Genomic DNA, 20,507 nt, shown 5'->3' on the forward strand with positions numbered 1-20,507 from the left:
TAAAAATGCTTAACATGCATCTTTGGAAAGTTGCGGGTGCATTGCATAAGCCGAAAGACATTCTCCTGTATGCATAGGTGCCAAATGGGCACGTGAAAGTGGTCTTCTCCTGGTCTTCAACATCAATTTCTATCTGAAAGTACCCGGAGTATCCATCCAAGAAACAATAAAAATGATGCCTAGAGACCCTCTCAAGCACTTGATTAATAAAGGGCAACGAGAAATGGTCCTTCCTTGTCACTGCATTCAATCTCCTATAATCGATACACACCCTCCAACATGTAGTGAGGCATGTAGAGACATCTTCTCCCTTATCATTTTGCACCACCATGATCCTAGAATTCTTTGGCACAACTTGAGTAGGACTCACCCATGGGCTATCTAATATGAGGTAGATAATACCGGCCTGAAGCAGCTTAAGAACATCAGCTCGCACCACCTCTTGCATGTGAGGGTTCAACCTTCTCTAAGGTTGACGAACTAGCTTAGCTTCATCCTTCATGTAAATATGATGGGTGTAGACTAAAGGGTTGATTCCTTTCAAATCAGAAATTTTCCACCCTATTGCCTTTTTACATCTTCTAAGGACTTCAAGTAGACAATCCTCCTGATGAATGGTAAGAGCTGAAGATATAACAACAGGGCACTGCTTGTCTTTTTCCAAGTATGAATACTTCAACTCTGTGGGTAATGGCTTAAGAATAAGCTTTGGGGGCTCCTCATTAGAAGCTCTTTGTGTCTCATCTTCATTGATTAAGGGTAGAATTTCTTCTCTTCTCCTCCAAGGAGACAGGGTAGCAAGCAAATCTGAGGGTTTAGGTAACTCTTTATCAAGATCCCCAAGACTCTCAATCAAATCCTCCTGTATTCTCTTATCACAATGCTCCTCCACTAAAGTGTCAATCATGCACACTTCCTTTGGACCTTTTTCTTATTCCGAATGGATATGCTTCTTGCACAAATGAAAGATGTTGAACTCTGATGTCATGTTGCCAAACATGAGTTGCATGACTCCATTCCTATAATTGATGATTGCATTTGATGTAGCTAGGAATGGTCTTCCAAGTATGATAGGAACATAATTAGTTCCTTTGACAATCGGATCCGTATCAAGAACAACAAAATCCACTGGATAGTATAATTTGTCAACTTGAACCAAGAGATCTTCGATCATCTCTCTTGGAATCTTCACTGATCTATCTATCAGAGATAGAGTGATGGATGTTGGTTTTAACTCTCCAAGTCCCAACTACTTGTAGACAGAGTAGGGTAGCAAATTCACACTTGCTCCCAATTCCAACAAAGCTTTCTCCACACAAGTCCCTCAAATACTCACTGAGATGGTAGGGCAGCCTGGATCTTTGTACTTCATTGGAGACTTGCACTGTATGATGACACTCACTTGCTCAATCAAGAAGGCTTTCTTATTCACATTCAACCTTCTTTTTATAGTGCACAAGTCCTTCAAGAATTTTTCATATGTTGGCATTTGTTTGATCATGTCTAGCAAAGGGATATTGACCTTCACTTGCCTCAACACTTCAAAAATTTCTAATGCATTATTGGTTCCCTTTTTGCCATGCAAAGCTTAGGGGAAAGGTGGAAGCATGTGTTTCTTCATCATATCTTCTTTGATGACTATCCTCTTGGGTTCTTCATCCATACTAGAATCATGGTCATCTTTCTTTGTACTTTTTCCTTTTCTCTTTCTTTTAATTTCCTCACTCTTTTCTTTTTCTGCTACACTCTCTTCATCATGCTTTAGCTTGGATGTGGGCTGATCAACCTCTTTACCACTCCTCAAGGTGATAACTGCTTTGACTCCCCTCACCTTTGAAGATTCTCCCTCTTGAGCCTCCACTTCATGGATACCCTTAAGATTTTGATGAGGTTAAGAAAGAAACTTTCCTTTCTCTTGCACTATGTTGAGGTTGGTAAGCCTTGAGATTGCGTATTGGACATTGTCTATCTTTTGAGATAGATCATTTTGCATCCCATCCATCATTTTGTTCAATGTACTCTCCACACTATCAATTCTTTGATTCAGTTGAGCATTTATGGACTTCTAATCTCCCACAAAGTCTCCCACAACCTTGCTAAGGTTCACAATAGCTTGTTCAAGATTCGAGGCTTGTTGAGGTGCTTGAGCAGGTTGTATGTACTGAGGTGGCTTTGGTTTCCAAGAGAAATTTGGATGGTTCCTCCAATTTGAATTGTAGGTGTTGCCATATGAAGCATTGTTATTGGGCTTGAATTGACCAATAATGTTTGCTTGATCACCAAACATCTCACTCATTACTGGAATGGCAGGACACTCCTCCACCAAGTGCTCATAAGATTGACAAATGGAACAAGGCATAGCTTGCACTGATGTCTCAGAAATAGCTTGCACTTCTTGTACCTTCTTCATTTCTAACTCTTCCAATCTCCTTGCCATAGCTGCAACCTTTGCCTTCATGTTAATGTCTTCATTCAAAACATACATCCCACCCTTAACATTAGGTTGAGACTTCATTCTTCCCACCTCTCTAGCATTTGGTTCATCCCATTCTCTTGAAACTTCAGCCACATAACTCAAAAAGTCCATGGCTTTCTTCGGATTTTTACTCATGAAGTCTCCTCCACACATAGTTTCTAGGAGTTGCTTCATTGAAGAAGGCATACCATCGTAAAAATAGCTCACTAAAAGCCATGTGTCAAAGCCATGGTGAGGACAAGCATTAATAGCTTCCATGTACCTCTCCCAACACTCATGGAATTTCTCATTCTCTTTAGCTGATAAGTTCGAAATTCGTCTTTTCAAACCATTGATCCTATGAGTAGGGAAGAATTTCTTGAGAAACTCGGCTTGCAAATCAGTCCAAGTTCGGATACTCCTTGGCCTTAGAGAATTGAGCCAAATCTTGGCCTTATTCTTCAAGGTGAAAGGAAATAGCTTGAGCCTCATCAAGTCAATTGAAGCTCCTCCTTCTTGGAATGTATTACAAACCTCCTCAAATTCCTTAATATGCGAGTAGGGATTCTCACTTTCCATCCCATGGAAAGTAGGTAGGAGTGGCACAATGTGAGGTTGGATTACTAGCTGCTCAATGTGAGGCACTATGCATGAAGGTGCACTCATACAAGGTGGATACTTGCGATCCCTCATGGATCGGTATGCATTGAAATTATCCTCTTGACCATGTTGGCTATTCTGGTCTTCAGGTGGAACATCCATGATGTTCAAGCACACTTCCAACTCAGTTTCTTGAGGAGTTTCAATCTTCACAAGTCTTCCCTCAATATCTCTTATCCAATAGGGCATGTACAACTAAAGATCACTGAAACAAAAACAAAGAAAACAAAAAAAATACAATTCTAGGAAGAGGTTAAGGTTAGCTAAAACTAAATAAAAGATAAGCTAAAATAGAAACAAAGAAAAAGAATTAGTAAAAGAAAAATCACCAAACTTGTGATGAAGATCACAAGTGTTCACCAAAAATAATGCCAATGTACTTTGGCACCATCCTTGGCAACGACGCCATTTGATTCGTCCCCAACAACGGTGTCATTTGATTCTTGCGCCAGACGGGTGTTATCAACAAAATTTATAAAACTTAAATCACCTTACACTAGGGTAGCATGGCTATTATAGTATAATGGCTCTAGGATCGTCCACATGGATGGGTTTTCTACGTACAAGTGACTTTAGTGAAGGTTATTCTCACCTTGAGCCACCTTCCAATGGCTCGTACTTGATAACTACTGGACATCCATGGATCTAGCAATAAGCATTCATAGAATCCAGAAAGCTTACCAAGTATTGGCCATTCAAGGTGATTATAAGGGATTTAAAGCTAAACCTTGAAATAAAAACCATTAATGGTTAACAACTACCTTCATTTAAAGCAAGGAAAACTCCCACCTTTGCATCCGGGTCCTTCACGTAGTTATTTCCATCACTCCAAGAAACGTAAAACTTAGCCACTCATCCCCTGAGAAATCATCCTTAGAGGTTCTTTGGCTAGAAAGAAAAATGAAAACAAAATGAGAAGGAAATGTAGAGCAAGGGCTCTATATATTTCTTCCTATGGGAATTACAAGTGTCGTATATTTGTCCCATTTTCAAAAGATTATACAAAAAGATCTTATATAGAAAGGTCTTTCCAACCCCCCTTTATAGTTCCTAACCAAGAAATCCTATCATTGGTTGATTACAAGGAGAAAATAGTAATTTACACAAATATCTGGATATAAAAATCTAACAGAGTCGGTGCATAGGAAGATTTCGCAAACCATGCGAAATTTCGCATGGTATGCAAAATTGTCCTTCACTCAGTCTTGCAGCTGCTCTTCCTATTGATTTCGCATGCTATGCAAAATTGCTACATGTTGGATTTCTTCCTCTGGTTTTCTTCCTTGCATCTCTGATTGGTTTGGAAACCTATTGCCAAGCTTGGCAAAGGGCTATGAAGTGCTCCAAAACTTAGATTCTTCATGTATTTGAGCTTCAACTTGCATTGCCATGGATTGTACAAAATTCTCCCTCATTCTTTGCTTGTTTCAATGATAAAAAAGCTACCAAAGACACCAAAACTAGCCAAAAACTGATTAGTAACCCTTGCTAGGTTCCTTAATGTACCATTTGAGTTAAAAAGTATTAACTACTACTCAAAAGTATTTAAAACAGTTAATTTCAAGCTATAAAAGAGCACTTTTTGAGTAGTAATGAGAATGGAATGTAGGACTTGGTCACAGTGGGATATATAAAAAAAAATCATCTTTTTCAATAAGGAAGAAGGATTAAAATTAAAATAATTATAAAATATATAAATAATTATTATATTAATATATTTGATTTTTTAAAAAGACTTACTATTATTAAATTAAATCATAATAAGGGTAAATATAGATGTATTGAAACTTTTAATTTTATTTAATAAAATATTTATAATATTGAAGTGAAAAGATATATTCAAGATGATATAAATTCGTGATGACTTCTCAACTGACAAAAACTCATTAATTATCATATTATTATTTGAAGTTTCCATCATTACCTTCATAGCTTTTCTCCGCTCACACGGTTCGTAGGTTGGAAAAGTCCCTTCACAAGAGAGGAAAGCCAGAAAGAAGAGAATGTTTTCCTCCTCGAACTCTCATGATCTACGGCCACCCTTGGAGATAATTTTTCCAATGATGGTGATTCCTAATATGAACGAGATAGGGGGACGACTATTGTTGGCTTGGCCTACTCCTCGGGTTTTTTTGGCAAGAGTACCGACAGTTTAAAAATATAATCTTATTAAAAATCCCCTACCTCCTCACTCATCGGTATTAGCAAATGCTCCAACTTGACCTTCTCTACCCGCTCAATCGCCACACGTGATTGGCACACACGAAACCAGTTGTTCTTGATCTTCGACCACCCTGTCCTTCATTCAATAGATGTCTTAGCTCTACTTCTCAATCAATCCTCTGTGTTCATGGCTTTGAATTTTTGGAAATGCTTTTATTTTCTATAAAGATCTTGATGACCGCTTAATTCATCTGTCATTTTCCTCTTCTAAATGAGAAATGGTTTTTGTTTATTCCCTGATCTACGAGCACCCTGAGAAAAGTGATATATGAAACTTACAGGCTTTTGACTGAAAAGTGACCAATAGAATAGGCTTTAGAGTAGCTCTTTGCAAATAGGTTGAGAAATAAAATTTTAAGGAGCTCTCTAGTTGGATTCACAAGTGTAAATAGAATTTAGGTGAAACATAGGAATTCCAGAGTAAGAATAATAGGCAGAATATCAAATCAGTTCACCTTAAGAGCTCATCTTAAGCCTTTGTTATGAATCTTATGATCAAGTTTGAATTCTAGAGTAAAGAGTTGATCTTAAGCCTATGTTCGCACGGTTAGAAATAGAATTTTAAGGAGAACAAAAGTCGGCATTGTTTCAACCAGCCTAGACCTTGATACAATTTAAGCCGTTAAACGAACTCAACATTCTTCGAGTCAATCCATGCAATCCAACGTCTCATGAATTTTAAACAATTTCTCAGAAGAATAAACAAATAAAGCATAATTAAAAAGAAGAAAAAGAAAGAAGTCGATTTGAAAGCAAAATAAGAAGGGAAATGTACCAGAGTATGACGGTGGTTGGTTGGTTGGAGCTGTTCACGGTGTTCTGCTCATGAAGGTGGGAGTAGTGTATTGGTGATGAGAAGGTGGATGGCCGGAGATGGTGGCCAATGGTAGTGAGAATGGTGACTTTGTGACCCTTGAATGGGTTGCATTAGTAGTTTTAAACCAAAGAAAATGCCAAAAAAGAAAAAGAAAATAGAGAGAAAGTTGTCTTATGGGCCAACGAAAGCGTGTTTCTGTAGCAATAATTTGAAGAAAATAGGTGGTCGACAACAGTAGTACTAGTTTTAAGAAACCAAAGAGAGAAAAAAAAAAAAAGAGTTAGGAGGGAGAAAGATTCGTCTTTTGGAGTAGTGAGAGTACGGTGAGGAGCTAATACTGATAGTACATATAGGGTATTAATGTTGGTCGAGGTGGTGTGAATTTGGAAAATGTGATGTTGTTATTAAGGTTTTTTAAAAACCCATAAGAGAGTAGAAACATGGGTTTCTTAGTTTTTTTCTTGGGGTATTAACTTATTTATTTGTATATGTCATGGTGATGGAGATCTGCCAAGCTTGATTGTTGATGGTGATCATCCCCAGACTTGCATATGTTCCACCTGTGACATTTTTCATTTGCTCTCCACCACTCCCATCTCCTCATCCATATTAGCATATCAATTAGCCTTAGATAAGAGTGTTTCCATTTTGGTAAGTCCACTTTTAGCGAGCAATCACTGCAAGGGGCTAGCTGGTGGTAGGGCCTTCCTAAAAGTAGTCATAGCGGTCTTCGGGTCATCACTCTCGACCTGTATAATTTTTGTAACAAAACTATGAATGAACTTACGTAACAGTTCTCCAAGGCTCTACTTAAGATTGAACAAATGATCGATACTGCGTTGAGTACGCATATTGTACGCACAATGAGTCATGAATTAGTCACACAATTGAGAAAAACTATGGATAGAACAAGTAGGGAGTTGATGGAACCAGGTTAGTGAGGGACCTTGGAGACTGGCGGGGAAAACCTAACATAGTAAGCCTTCACAACCATCAACAAGAGCCATCAATTGGCGAAAATGGTAAATATGCTCAATGGGATCCCCAATTCTATTATAAAGATTAAATTTGGGTGGTACATAATGAATAGGTAGTTCTTCCTACAGCAACTGCGGAGACAACGGTGACTGCAACATACTTGTCTATTTTCGAGTCATTCCTGGGGACAAATTTGCTTGCAGTTTAATTTGTTGAACCTCTGCTGCTAGCCTTTCATACTTTTGTTCTAGCCCTTTCTATTTTGGTGCTGCAAACTATGGACACCTTTATGGTGCTCTTTAGGCCATTTTTGGGCCTGACATGTGACTTGTTGCACTTTCTTCCTATTTTGCCAAGCTTCTCAATGGAGTATACGCCTTTATTTCACAATCATGAAACTGGTAAGCTAGTTTATCTTGTCTGGCTAAAATATTCTCAAGTTGTCAATGATATTCATGTTGTTGTTGATCTATTTGACATTGCAGCTGTGCTAATTGGTTTCGCATTGAATCTTGCTTGTTTAACTCACTTTCCCAAATCAGTCTTTCTTCAACTGATTCTTCATTTTGAATCATGGCTCGTTATTCTGGCTAAAAAATTCTTATTCAACAAAGAATTTCCCACAGATGGCGCCAAATCTAGAAGTGATTTTTTCCTTCTTGATTCATTGTGTCCGTTACGATGAGTTGGTCTACATTTTATATAGCGATGTATGTTGATTTCCTAAGTTAATTTTGGTGTCGATTGCAGCTTTTAGCTAGATTCCAATTTGAGAGTCGCGAGCCTTGTTAGTATGGACATTCCAGTTATTAGATGGGGATTTTCAGAGGTACCTATCTGTAAATGGTATCTCGGGATTGCTTTCTCCGTGGGGCACCTAGTTGGCAGGTGCCTATTTTTGGTCCTACCAGTCACCTCCTAGTCCCAAGTTTATTTCTTATAGAGAAGCTTAGGATTGTGAGTCTTTTTCGAGATTTGTGGCATGGTGTTTAATCTAAGCACTTGACTTGGGCTTTCTATCAAGGTTTTGAGACGACTTAAAGTACTTGATCAGTTTCAACGCTCAAGATAGTTAATGAGGTGTGCCATGTCGAATGGTCAAGATGCCACCACGTCATCTGAGAGATCAAACTCCCAATGGAAACCACTATTTTTTCAAAAATGCGTTTTAATTGTTGTTCTCTCTCTCATCTAGCGATTGTTTTGCTTCTTAGCCATGGTGTTTTTTATCTTAGCCATGGTGTTTTTTATCTAGTAAGGTCCTTTTTACTTTGCATTTGCTTCGCATTTATTGTTATTAGGATTCTTATATCTATGTTCACTTTAACCATGTCGAAAAGGAAAGGAAAGAAGATGAAGTCATCAAGTTTTATAGATAAGTTTGAGCGGAGTTTAATATCCCTTTATTAATTGGGCTATGATTTTTTGAAGAGAAAAACGTGAATCTGGCATAAAGTAGACCTATAGAGGATGAATTGCTTTTACTAAAAGGTTACTTCAAAGCAGGGCTAAGGTTACCCTTTCAACCGCTATTTAAGGATCTCTCTTGTCATTTGCAGCTGGCCCCAAATCAATTTTGTGTCAATATTGTCTGTTTGATCATGTCAATGGTAATGTTAGACCATATAAAGGGCTTATAAATTACAACGAAAGACAACATGTACATTTATCATGCTAAGAGGTCCCACATTCCGTATGAATGGTATTTGTCCCTTCAAATTGGTATGAGTGGTTTCATCACTGGAGGCCGGTCCTACTACAAATAAAGAGGTGAATCGGGAAATAGTCACAATATCTGGACGTTGGGAACTTGGCGTGTTTGATTACTACTCAAAAAGTGCTATTTGATAGCTTGTTATTAACTCTTTTAAACACTTTTGAGTAGTAGTTATTACCTTTTAACTCAATTAACATATTAAGGACCTTTGCAATCATTTCTAATCAAATTGTGTAAGTTTTGGTGTTTTTGTTAGTAATTTGATCACCAAAGCAATCCAAGATTGAGGAGAGTTCTTTGGAGTCCATGGCAAATCAATGGGAAGCTTAGAAACATGAAAAACCAAAGCTTTGAAACTTTATAGTCCTTTTCCATAAGCAAATCATGAATGCAAGGAGGGAAAGCAAAGAGAAAAATCTAACATGAAGCATTCAAGAGGACAGAAACTGTCAGCCACTTTTGGAGTACTTCTTGGAGCTCAATTTATGCATACTATATGTCGTTTCGAAGCTCGGGAAGTTAGCAATCCAATGCTTCAAACTGTACACGATTCAGAGTTGAAATGAAGGAGTTAGAGCCATTGGAAGACGATCACACCAAGCTGAAGGCCAATTTCGTGGGCTGCGAAATCAGCTTTTGGCTGCGAAATCACAAGAGGATGGCTGCGAAATCAGCCTTTGGCTGCGAAATGGTGTCCTTCACGTTGCAAAATTTCGCAGCCATCTTGCACGCCTGCGAAATTCTCCTAAGTGCTTCCCGATATTTGCGACCGACATTTTTAGATTTTTTGCTTCAGATATTTGATGTCTAAATCCCCATTCTCTCTTTGTAATCCACCTATCATAGGATTCCTTAGTCTTTAAGCAAGAACAAAGGGTAAATAGCCTCATATATATTGTTTGTAATTTCCATTACAGTAAGATGTCGGGGAGCTTGTTCTCAGAGACATCCTTTGTATAGTTTTTTAAGGAAGTAAAATACAGAGCTTTTGCTTTGCCTTACCTTCTCGTTTTGATTGTATTGTATTTATTTATTTTTTTTCTTACTAGCCAAACAAGCTCTGAGGATGTTTCCTCAGAGAATGATTGGCTAGGCTTTTAGTTCCTTGGAGCTAAGGTAGCCGGGTAAGGCCCCGAATGCAAGAATTGGTAGTTTTGTTGTTTCAGCTGTTAATAAAGAGAAAGTATAACCCATTAATGATTTCTATGTTTTTAGTTAACTTAAAACGCCTTCAATTCATTTGAGCCAACACTTGGTAAGGCAAGTGACCTTTGTCCATGGAGATGCACTAGTTTATCTCTTGCGAGCTTTTGGGAGGTGACTTGAAGGTAAGATTTTCTAGAATTGCCAACACTTGGTAAGCTTTTGGACTCTAAGGAGACATCCATTAGTTATCTCTTGCGAGCTTGAGAAGGGAAGTCCAAGGTTAATGATCACCTTGAATGGCAAATGCTAGGTGAGAGGCACGAGCCATTGCAAGTTGCATCAGTGAGAGGGAATTAGTGCTGAAATCCATTAAAGAGAAGCATTTGTACAACACCGATTAGAGAATTAACTATATGTTAATTCTCTAATGCGAGGAAAAGATTCAAGTGACAGGAGCTCTGTTTTTGCATGAGGAGCCTCCCCTGTGAACCTAAAACTCCAAGGAACGTTTTTCTTCATAAGTAATTTCCATTACTTTCTTTTTAGTTAGCTTAAAACAAATCCTTTTTCAACCAAAGTTTATGTTTTCTTCTTAAGCTAACCTTGAAATGAAAAAACACCAATTTAACTTTGAATTGGTATCAGTTGTAAGTTGAAAACCCTTCCCAGTGAGCGATCCTAAAGCCACTATGCTATATTAGCTAAGTGTCACGGACTTAGTCGTTCACTAAGCTCGTGCGGCACTTAGACAAGCCAAGACGCTTGATCTTGCTAAGTCAGCCTTGCTCCCTCAATGCCTAGCTCGCTCGGCTAAGACACTCGCGACTCGAAAGATTAAGAAGCTTGGTAGGCAACTCTTGAAAGAATGGAAGCTTTCACTAACTCAAGAAAACCTTTACAAGTGCTTGGATGCTCACTTGCTTGGTGCCTTGGCCAAATGAGGCCCTCACCTATTTATAGGCACCATTGGAACTCTCTGGAACCTTGGAGGGTTCCTTACAACTCAAGACTATTCTAGAATGTCCTACACCATTCTAGTTACAAGCCTATATACAAGTATATACAAGAGTCTTCTAGACTTCTCTAGAAAGCCCCGGACTCCTCTCGTGCCTTCCACCATGGTGTAGAAGTATGTGGATTCCTCCAGGCTTCTCTAGAACCTTCCACACCCTTCCCACTCTAGGAGTTTCCAGAAGCTTCCTGGCTCTATATAAGGCCATGGGGAGGCTCATTTGGATAAGCTTGTGACATAAGGCTATCCTAGTGCATGGTGATATAGGTTATAAATTTTGTTGATTACTCTTGTTTGAGAACCAAACTCAAGGTACACCAGCTGGGACACGAATCAGTGTTTGAATTGGAGGGCCTCCCAAGGGTGTCTCGAGTACATGGTACACGAAGTAGGTATTTTTGGCTTCATTTCCATCTTTCTTAGTTATGGTTTAGGTTTTTTGTACCTTAGATGAAAAAAAATTTGGTTAGAGGATACCAAGTCTCATACTTTAGAGGATTCATGTCGAGTGGAAATTGCAGGATGGTTCAGGATAGATGTCGGGTTGTAAGACCAAAAGTTGTTGTTGAAACCCTCTCAACTTTACGCGACGTTGGTATCACGAGGGTTGATCTCAACAATTCCTTATTTATCATTTGTGAAATCTGAATAAGGGTTCCCCTTGGAGAAGAAGTTTTCTTTTCCACCTCATATCCGGGCTACCAATCAATTTAAAAGGAAAAGAGGGGCTTCTTCTGAAGCATAAACCCCTTCTAAGGGAAAGTCTCAAAATGTTGAATCTAGTACTGCAGGTTATTCCCTAGCCCACAATATTCTGAGTAAAACCCGGTCTAACTGTCATGTTACCAAATCTTCCGTAGGTACTCTAATGAGTAAACCTCTTTTTATTTTGCCAACTGCTTCAATCGACTTGACATATATACCCGATAAAGGGGAAAATGCTATTCAACACAAGCACTCAGATTTTTAGGAAGTACAAGTAGCCAAAAGGTGGAGTCTGAAAGAGGTATTGATTTCTACTCCACTTCTGCCTAGTCCAGATGGACCAAGGGAAGTGATTGGAGAATGATTACTACTTAAAAAGAGCATATTTTAGATAATAATTCTCATGAGTTTCATGTCTTTTGAGTAGTAATTATGCCTAAAACACTCAATTAACATGTTGTTGCCCTTATAAGAGTTACTAACAAGTTTTATGAAGTTTTGGAGTCATTTCAAGGTATGTTTTTGATAAATTGGTGATAAAAGAAATGAATCAAATTGAAGAAAACAAATAAAGTTGATGATGATCCAAATGCATAATGAAAGAAGCAATGCAATCGGTTTGGATTGGGATTTGAAGCTAAATTGAAGGTGGTAGAGGTGGATTAAAAATGAAGAAATGGGAGAAATTGCAAAAAGGAGTCGAAAAAGCATGTTTTTCAATTTTGCATGACCATGCGAAATTTTTGCATAGTCATGCAAAATGAAACAAAATGGGTGTTGGCTACAGCATACTAAGGGAAAAGTGAAAAGCAATTTTGCATGACCATGTGAAAAGCAATTTCGCATGACCATGCGAAAATTTCGCACAGTCATGCGAAACGCTTTAGAAATAAAAAAATGAAGCTGATGGATTTTCCACTTCACACCATCATGCGAAATTGCTAAGGCTAGTGCGAAAATGTATTTTCTCCTGATTCCTTGATGAAGAAGCATCCAGAAGACCTCTTAGATGATGCCAAGTGTCCTCTTGACCTTGGCCTATAAATAGAAACGTGATTGACTCATTTAAAAGACTTTTGATACATTTTCTAATTGTAAAACTTTTCAGATTTCTTTTCTCTATATAATTCTCTACTTTCCTTCATTTTTTCCTTATTTTCTTGGTAGCCAAACATGTCTTGTGAGATCAAATCTCCAAGCATGAGTGGCTAAATCTCGTTTTTCTCGGAGGAAGGAAGATCTAGAGACAAGATCTATGGTGAATTAGAGAATTGAGCTTGATTTGCAAAGGTAATTTGATCCAATTGATTGATTAATTGAAATTTGGGGATTTTTCTCTTCAAATTATCTTGGATGATTACTACAATGCAAGCTAGGTAGATTCATCAAATTCTTAATGCTAGATTTGATGAGATTGAACAGTTGCATTGTGTGAATCATTGGAAGATAATTTAAGATGAATTGAAAATATGATTTGAATTGATCTCTTGGATTAGATTATCTAATTTGAAGATAAATTAGATCTAGACCTAAAGCTAAATAAAAAATATGTTTAGATGAAAATTTAGGTTTTTAATCTAACTTGATGAAAATTAGATCTCAACATCTATTCACCATGGAAATTGCTCTCTAGAAAATCCTAACTCCAAGAATCTCACATCTTATTAATTTTCTTCTCTTTTACATTTCATTTTCCTCTCAATTTGAATATATTGTTATTTTGGAATTTTATCATGCAATTTCAAGTCAATTTCACTTTATCACAATCATTTCTTATCATCTCATTCAAGCCTTAATTACCGAGAATAATCTATCCTTGTGGACGATACCTAAATACCACTATACTACAGTAGTTTGTACTAAAACCACTTTTTGATCGGGTACAAATTGCTATAGATTAGTGAATTAGGTTATAAATTTTATTTTGATCCAATAAACGACAAAATCTGAGCGATCAGAAAGCCAATAGTTAGCGAAGACCTTTTTCTTGCAATTTGAGTTGCAAAACAATCATCTTCCCTTGAAGAGATTAGGTTCCTTACTAATGTCTCTGATTCGACTAAAATGGATAAATCAATTGGATTGGTTTGAGTTGGGAATGACTCAAAACCGGGTAGGTATGTTGTAGTCACCGCTGTCTCCACAGTTGTTGTAGGAAGAACTACCTATTCATTATGTACTACCCAAATTTAATCTTTATGATGGAACTGGGTACCCTACTGAGCATATTTACCATTTCCACCAATTAATATCTCTTATTGATGATTGTGAAGGCTTACTATGTTGGGTTTTCCTCGCTAGTCTCCAAAGTCCCTTCCTGGCCTAGTTCCATCAGCTTTCTACCCATTTTATCCATAGTTTTGCTTAACTGTGTGAACAATTCATGACTCATTATGCATGCAATACGCATCCTCGACATAATATATATCATTTGCTCAATCTTAAGTAGAGCCTTAGAGAACCGTTACGTAAGTTCATTTACCATTTTGTTACGGAAATAAAACAGGTCGAGAGCGACGACCCGAATACCACTATGGTTGTTTTCAGGAAGGCCCTACCACCAGGTAGCCCATTGTAGTGATTGCTCACTAAAAATGGACTTACCACAATGGAAACACTCTTATCTAAGGCTAATCAGTATGCTAATGTGAAGAAGAAGATGAGAGTGGTGGAGAGCAAATGAAAAATGTCACAGGTGGAACATACGCGAGTCTAGGGACCTTAGGCTCGAAAGAAAGTCGAGGTTGGAAATAGATCTTTAAGGTGCCCAGTGGATGAGGTACCTCATGTTGAGTTCACCATCTTTTCCAGAGAGCTCTTGATGAAAATAAAAGACAGATCTAATTTTCAGTGGCCACCTCTTCCAATTCGACCGACTAACTATCCTGATCAAACTAAGTATTGTCATTATCACCGTCTGTATGGGCATCAAACTAACTAATGCAAATCTTTACGTTGTTACTTGGAGGAATTGGTATGATAAGGAGAGTTGCAGCAATATGTCGAGAATTGATCAGTACAATCCCCTCAATCTACCGATAAAGAACAAAAAATGAAGCTAGGAGTTGAAATGGTGTTTCCCCGATGATACATGTCGTTGACCACACAACTTCCAGTGAGACACAGGCTTGTATGGAGCGACGTCGCCATCAGAAGTTGTTTCAATGTTAGGAACACATCCAATCGATCCCACAAGTAAAGTGGATAGGATACGTTAGGGTTGATAGTCATGTCATAAGATTTATGCGATATATCCCTCTCTCACGATGACCCGCTCGTGATAACCTTACAAATTGAAGGGTATCGAGTTCAGAGAATCCTAGTTGACACCAGGAGTTCCTATAATATCCTATTCCATCACTGTTTTCAATCAATGAGCCAATAGCATGGGAAACTACTCGACCATCCCAAACCCTTTTGGTAGGATTTAATGGAAAAGCTACCCATGTTGTAGGGTAGCTAATGTTGGAAGTCATTTTTGGAGATGTACGAATAAACACCCTATTCTTAATAGACAGTTTTGCCTCCCCATATAATGTGATTTTGGGACGCCCTTGGACTCATTCAACTGCAGTTGTGACCTCTACCTACCACGAAAAAATAAAAATAGCGATGCTCAGGGGAATTGTTGAAATAATGGGCAACCATCTAATAGCCCGAAAATTTCATTTGGTAGTACTTATAGACAGGTCACTCAACTTGGACGACTGATCCTAGAATTCTTGCAAAAACAAATGGAAACATGCTTGCAAACTCATGTCGATGTGTTTGCATGGTAGCCATAAGATATGTCGGCCATAGACCCCAAGTTTTTTAGCCATAAATTTAACGTAGATTCGTACCTAACTCACGTACAACAAAACAACATCAAATGACCCCATTCAAGGCACAAATCATCAAAGAGGAACTTAACAATTTATTGGCTTCTAACTTTGTTCGAGATGTACACCATCCAAGTTGGCTAGCTAACATGGTCGTAGTGCCTAAGTCAATTTTGGTGGCGATTGCAGCCTTTAGCTAGATTCCAATTTAGGAATCATGAGCTTTGTTAATATGGACATTCAAGTTATCACGTGGGGATTTTCAGAGGTACCTGTTTGCAAATGGTATCTTAGCGTTGCTTTCTCCACGGGGCACCTGGTTGGCAGGTATCTCTTTTTGGTACTACTAGTCGTCCTCCCCTCCTTCCCTTCCCATCTCCTCCTCTTAGTCCCAAGTTTATTTCTTATAGAAAAGCTTGCGACTATGAGTCTTTTTATGGATTTGTGGTCTGGTGTTCAGTCTAAGCACTTGACTTAAGGCACTTGATGCGTTTTGTAATGACTTAAGGCACTTGATGGGTTTTGAGGCTTGAGACGGTGGAAACTGCGATTTTTTTCAAAATGCGCTTTAATTGTTGTTCTTTTTCTCATGTAACGACTATTTTGCTTCTTAACTATTTTGCAAAGTCCTAATCAGGACCATAGGACTATTGTTCGTAGAGTCCTTAAGTATTTGAGAGGCACCATTAACTATGGTTTGTGCTTTAGTGGATTTCCAAGTGTTCTTGAAAGATTTAGTGATGCAAATTGGATCTCGAATTCAGATGAGATGAAATCCACTAGTGGATATGTTTTCATCCTTGGTAGAAGTGCATTTTTTTGGAAGTCTGTCAAACAAACTTGCATTACTCGATCTACTGAGTTTATTGCCTTAGAAAAGACAAGTTCTGAGGTTGAGTGGCTTAGAAACCTCTTAGCAGATATCCCTTTATGGACGAGACCGGCCATGACTGTGTTTATGTGTTGTGATAGCCAAGCTGCAATTGCTAAGGTTAAGAGTAAAATATTTAATGGGAAGAACAAGCATATACTCCTAAGGCACAATATTGTGCGACATCTGCTTGAAACAGGGGTTATATCCCTAGAATTTGTGAAATCAGAGTTGAATTTGGCCGATCATTTGACCAAACCACTAAATAAGAAACTTTTGGAAGAAACATCGAGGGGGTGGGGCTTATGCCTATCACAGAAGTCAAGAGTTATGGTAACCCAACCTATTATAATGGAAATTCCATGAAGTAAGTTCATATGGGTAATAACAAATCACTTGTTGACTTAAGGTGCCTTATCAACTCTAATTGTATGAGAGTCTATCCCTATGGTGTAGATAAAACATATTCTACATTGATTAAGGTTGAGTGTTTACTTTTAATGAATACCATATTCCTTATGGATGGTATGTTTAAATACAGAACATACTTGATAGATTCACCTATATGAGAGTGGAGGTGGGGCCGCTTCCTATGAGAACTTAGGCAGGTTCTCTAGAGCTCTCATGAATATCCAGGCAGGGCGCATGGCCTATTTGTGCCAACCCATTTGTACAACTCGTAGTGTAGTTGAGAAAACCAATGTTGATAAAAGTCCCTTAAGTTACATCAAGAAACACTGGTTCATAGAAATTTATTTTCACCGTGTTTTGTGATTCAATACTTATTTATCCTAAGATTGGTTAATAACCTTTGGGCACCAGTACTAATGCATTGGATTCTTTTTTCCTCTAAAAAAAATCATGTTTACACTCTATGGAGGATTATAGGAAGACTATAAATAATTTTTTATTTTATTTTATTCTATTAGTCTTATATTTTTGGGAAGAGTCCTATTTGGATTGTGCTAGTGGAGTCTCATTCCATTTATAAGTAGAATTTTCTTCCACTTTGAGTCATATTTCTAATTACAAGTAGAGTCCCATTGGGAGTGTGTTAGGGGCCTATAAAAGTATGTCACCTCTCACTCTCCAAAAATGAATACCAATTTTTCAAAGAATTTTTTAAAGAGTCTTTTCATACATCTATTTTGAGGAATTTTTTCAAAACCCGAGCTATACACATCTCGCATATAGAGTGTACCCAAGGCGAAATCTGGATGTTGAATCCTGGAGGTTGACCACTGGTACCCTAGTGCACCGAGTTCGTCTTCAAGGAGGGAGATCTATTTTAAGGACAGTGTTTGTCACACCTCAGCCGGTAAGTTTTTCTTCTTATTAATTATGTTCTTTGTTAGTATCTTTTGGGCTAGTCATTTGTTTCCATACCCTTAAATCCAACAATTCTAAGTATTGGAAGATGAATAGAGTTTGCCACAAAACTAATTATTTTTTAAAAAAGAAAGAAAACAAAAATCTCATTCTATTATGCATTTGAGAATATTCCTCAAACTAGTCTTTAGCACATCACCCTTTTTTAAAAAAAAGAAAAAAGAAAAAAGGAATATAAAGTGAGTTTTTTTTTTTTTTTTTTTTTTGAAAAAGGGTTACTTTTATTGTAAACTTAGGTGAAAAATTAGATTATGACTTATAAGTAAGCTCATGGGCTAGTGTACCTTCATGACCTATAACTTTTCATTGATAAGAGCGAGCAGGCAGCTCATGAAAGTATATTTGTTGATAAAAAGCTACAACATGTTCTTATTTGATATTTCAATCCATAGCATCTGATTACAAAAAAAATATTTATTTTATGCTGTCAAAGGTAGTTTCAAATACTATATTTAATGATATGAGTACTACCTTTAATTTGTTTAGATACTGCATTTAATGTAAGAATGCCTAAAATTTGAATTACTTTTAGAGGTTTTTATTTTTCTTTTTCTTTCTTTCTTAATTTTGTACCAAAAAACACATTTTCCTATTATGAAAGTAAAAAGGTTTTACCCATTGTATACAAACTTATTTTAGAAAAGATGATAAATTTGAAAACAAATAAACTAAAATATTCTCAAATAAAAAAGGCAACCAAATTAACAAAGCTTTGACTCCATCTAGGAAGTGTATTTTTTAAAACAGTTCTAAAAAAATGGTTTTTGAAAATGATTTCTTTGATGTTTTATAAAATAAAATTTTGTTTGAAAACTTAAAATGTTTTAAACATTTTTTATATGTTTTTCAAAAATAACTTTTATCTAGGTTCTTTATTTTCAATTATTCTCTATATTTATATAATTATTTTTTAAAACAATCCTGAAAAAACAACTTAAATTAAACAACTAAAGTATGTCTTCTAAAAAAACATTGTCTTATATTTTTAATAACAAAAAACTATTTTCTATTTTTGAATTGTTAAGCATGTTTTTCTTTTTTTATTTTTTTTTCTTAAAAACAGAAAAATGGTTTTGAAAACAACTTCCAAACATGCACACTGTTTAGCTTCCTCTTGTTTTCCTTCAAGTATATGGTTTTCTATCTTTTTTCTCTTGAAATAGCTTGAATTCCCTAAAATTCTAGAAGTATATAGATGAAAAACTCATAAGAATAACCCTAAGATTAGGTTTAGAACCTAAATCAAAGAATGAGAAATGAGAAATCAATTTTATTCTTATTTATTACTTTATTTGAATTATTTTTTAGAATGGAAATAAGAATAAAAAATTCATTAGAATAGAAACCAAATCCCATTCTCATTGGTATTTTGATTCCTCTCTTTTATTCACCTTCATTCTCATCTTATTTTCATTTTTATTCCCACATGCCAAACGCATCCCAACAATAACAAAGTATCATGCCTGTGTTAGGCATGATCATTTTCTATATCTATATATATATATATATATATATATATATATATATATATATATATATAGAAAATATATTGAAATCACGGAAGGAGTTACAGCGATTGTGTTTGACAAAGATAAGGGCGACATTATTAGTCCTGCTGGAAAATATACTGATGAAGCTTACTCCTTATTCAAGAAGCAATTCCGGCATCTATATGCAGACCTCATCCTCAGCTTTAGTGACAGAAAAAACAGTGAGCCCATCATCAGGCACCTGTCACCCGAAGAGGCCTTCTGAGTGGTAGAGATGGAGATCGGTTTTATTTATGATGTGCTCTACACCAAGGCAACTGTGGTTTATTCTCTCCTAGGCATTCTTCTCCTCACTGCCTCCTTCTTCTCCACTATTTCTACCTTAGTGGCCTTCTGCTCCTTCATCGATAAGCATGAGTTCTCAAACATGGACATCAACATTACTTATTACTCTTAGGAGCTATTTTTCTTGAGATTTATGCCATCATTATGCTGATTTTGTCTGACTGGAGCATCGTCTGGTTTAGCAGTAAGAAGAACTCCCTCTATGTCTTCTTACTTATTAGTTAAAATTTTAAATAAACGGAAATATTTAACCTTCATTTCATCACTAAATAATAGGCTTATAACTTTTGTCATGTAAGTAAAATTAAATAATAGATTTTTTTTTTCCTTTTCTTGAATATATTTTCACACTTAAATATTATGTCTATTTTATTTAATAAAATTAAAAATATTAATACATTTATATTTATTTTGATCATGAATTGATTTGATATTATTAAATATAAAACATGAAATATTATTAAAAAATTTAATTATTTATACATATTTTTTAATTTGTTGTAATTATTTTATTTTTAATAAAATATATTTATCTTTTAATGTCTTATTGACATTATGGTTTGACCACGGTTTAACTACCGATCCTACCAATAAACCATGCTTCAATAACATTTCTAGTTCCATGACTAGTCCGATTCTAAAAATATTGGAAAGGTTATACATCCCTACCATTTATGGAGATTGCACCCTTTAGATTTTTAAATATTGTAAAGTGCTAAAGTTCTTTTATTTTATTTTTGTACGTTAGTAAATGTTAAATTTGCTTATTTTAATATGCTAAAAACATCCAATAGTTATATTAATGATTACATTTCCTCTTATTTTATGTAAATGAAATAAATTACTTGAAAGCTAACCATAAAAAAAAAAAAAAAAAA

Source organism: Vitis riparia, unplaced genomic scaffold (assembly GCF_004353265.1).
Source record: "Vitis riparia cultivar Riparia Gloire de Montpellier isolate 1030 unplaced genomic scaffold, EGFV_Vit.rip_1.0 scaffold567_pilon_pilon, whole genome shotgun sequence".
Taxonomy (NCBI): domain Eukaryota; kingdom Viridiplantae; phylum Streptophyta; class Magnoliopsida; order Vitales; family Vitaceae; genus Vitis; species Vitis riparia.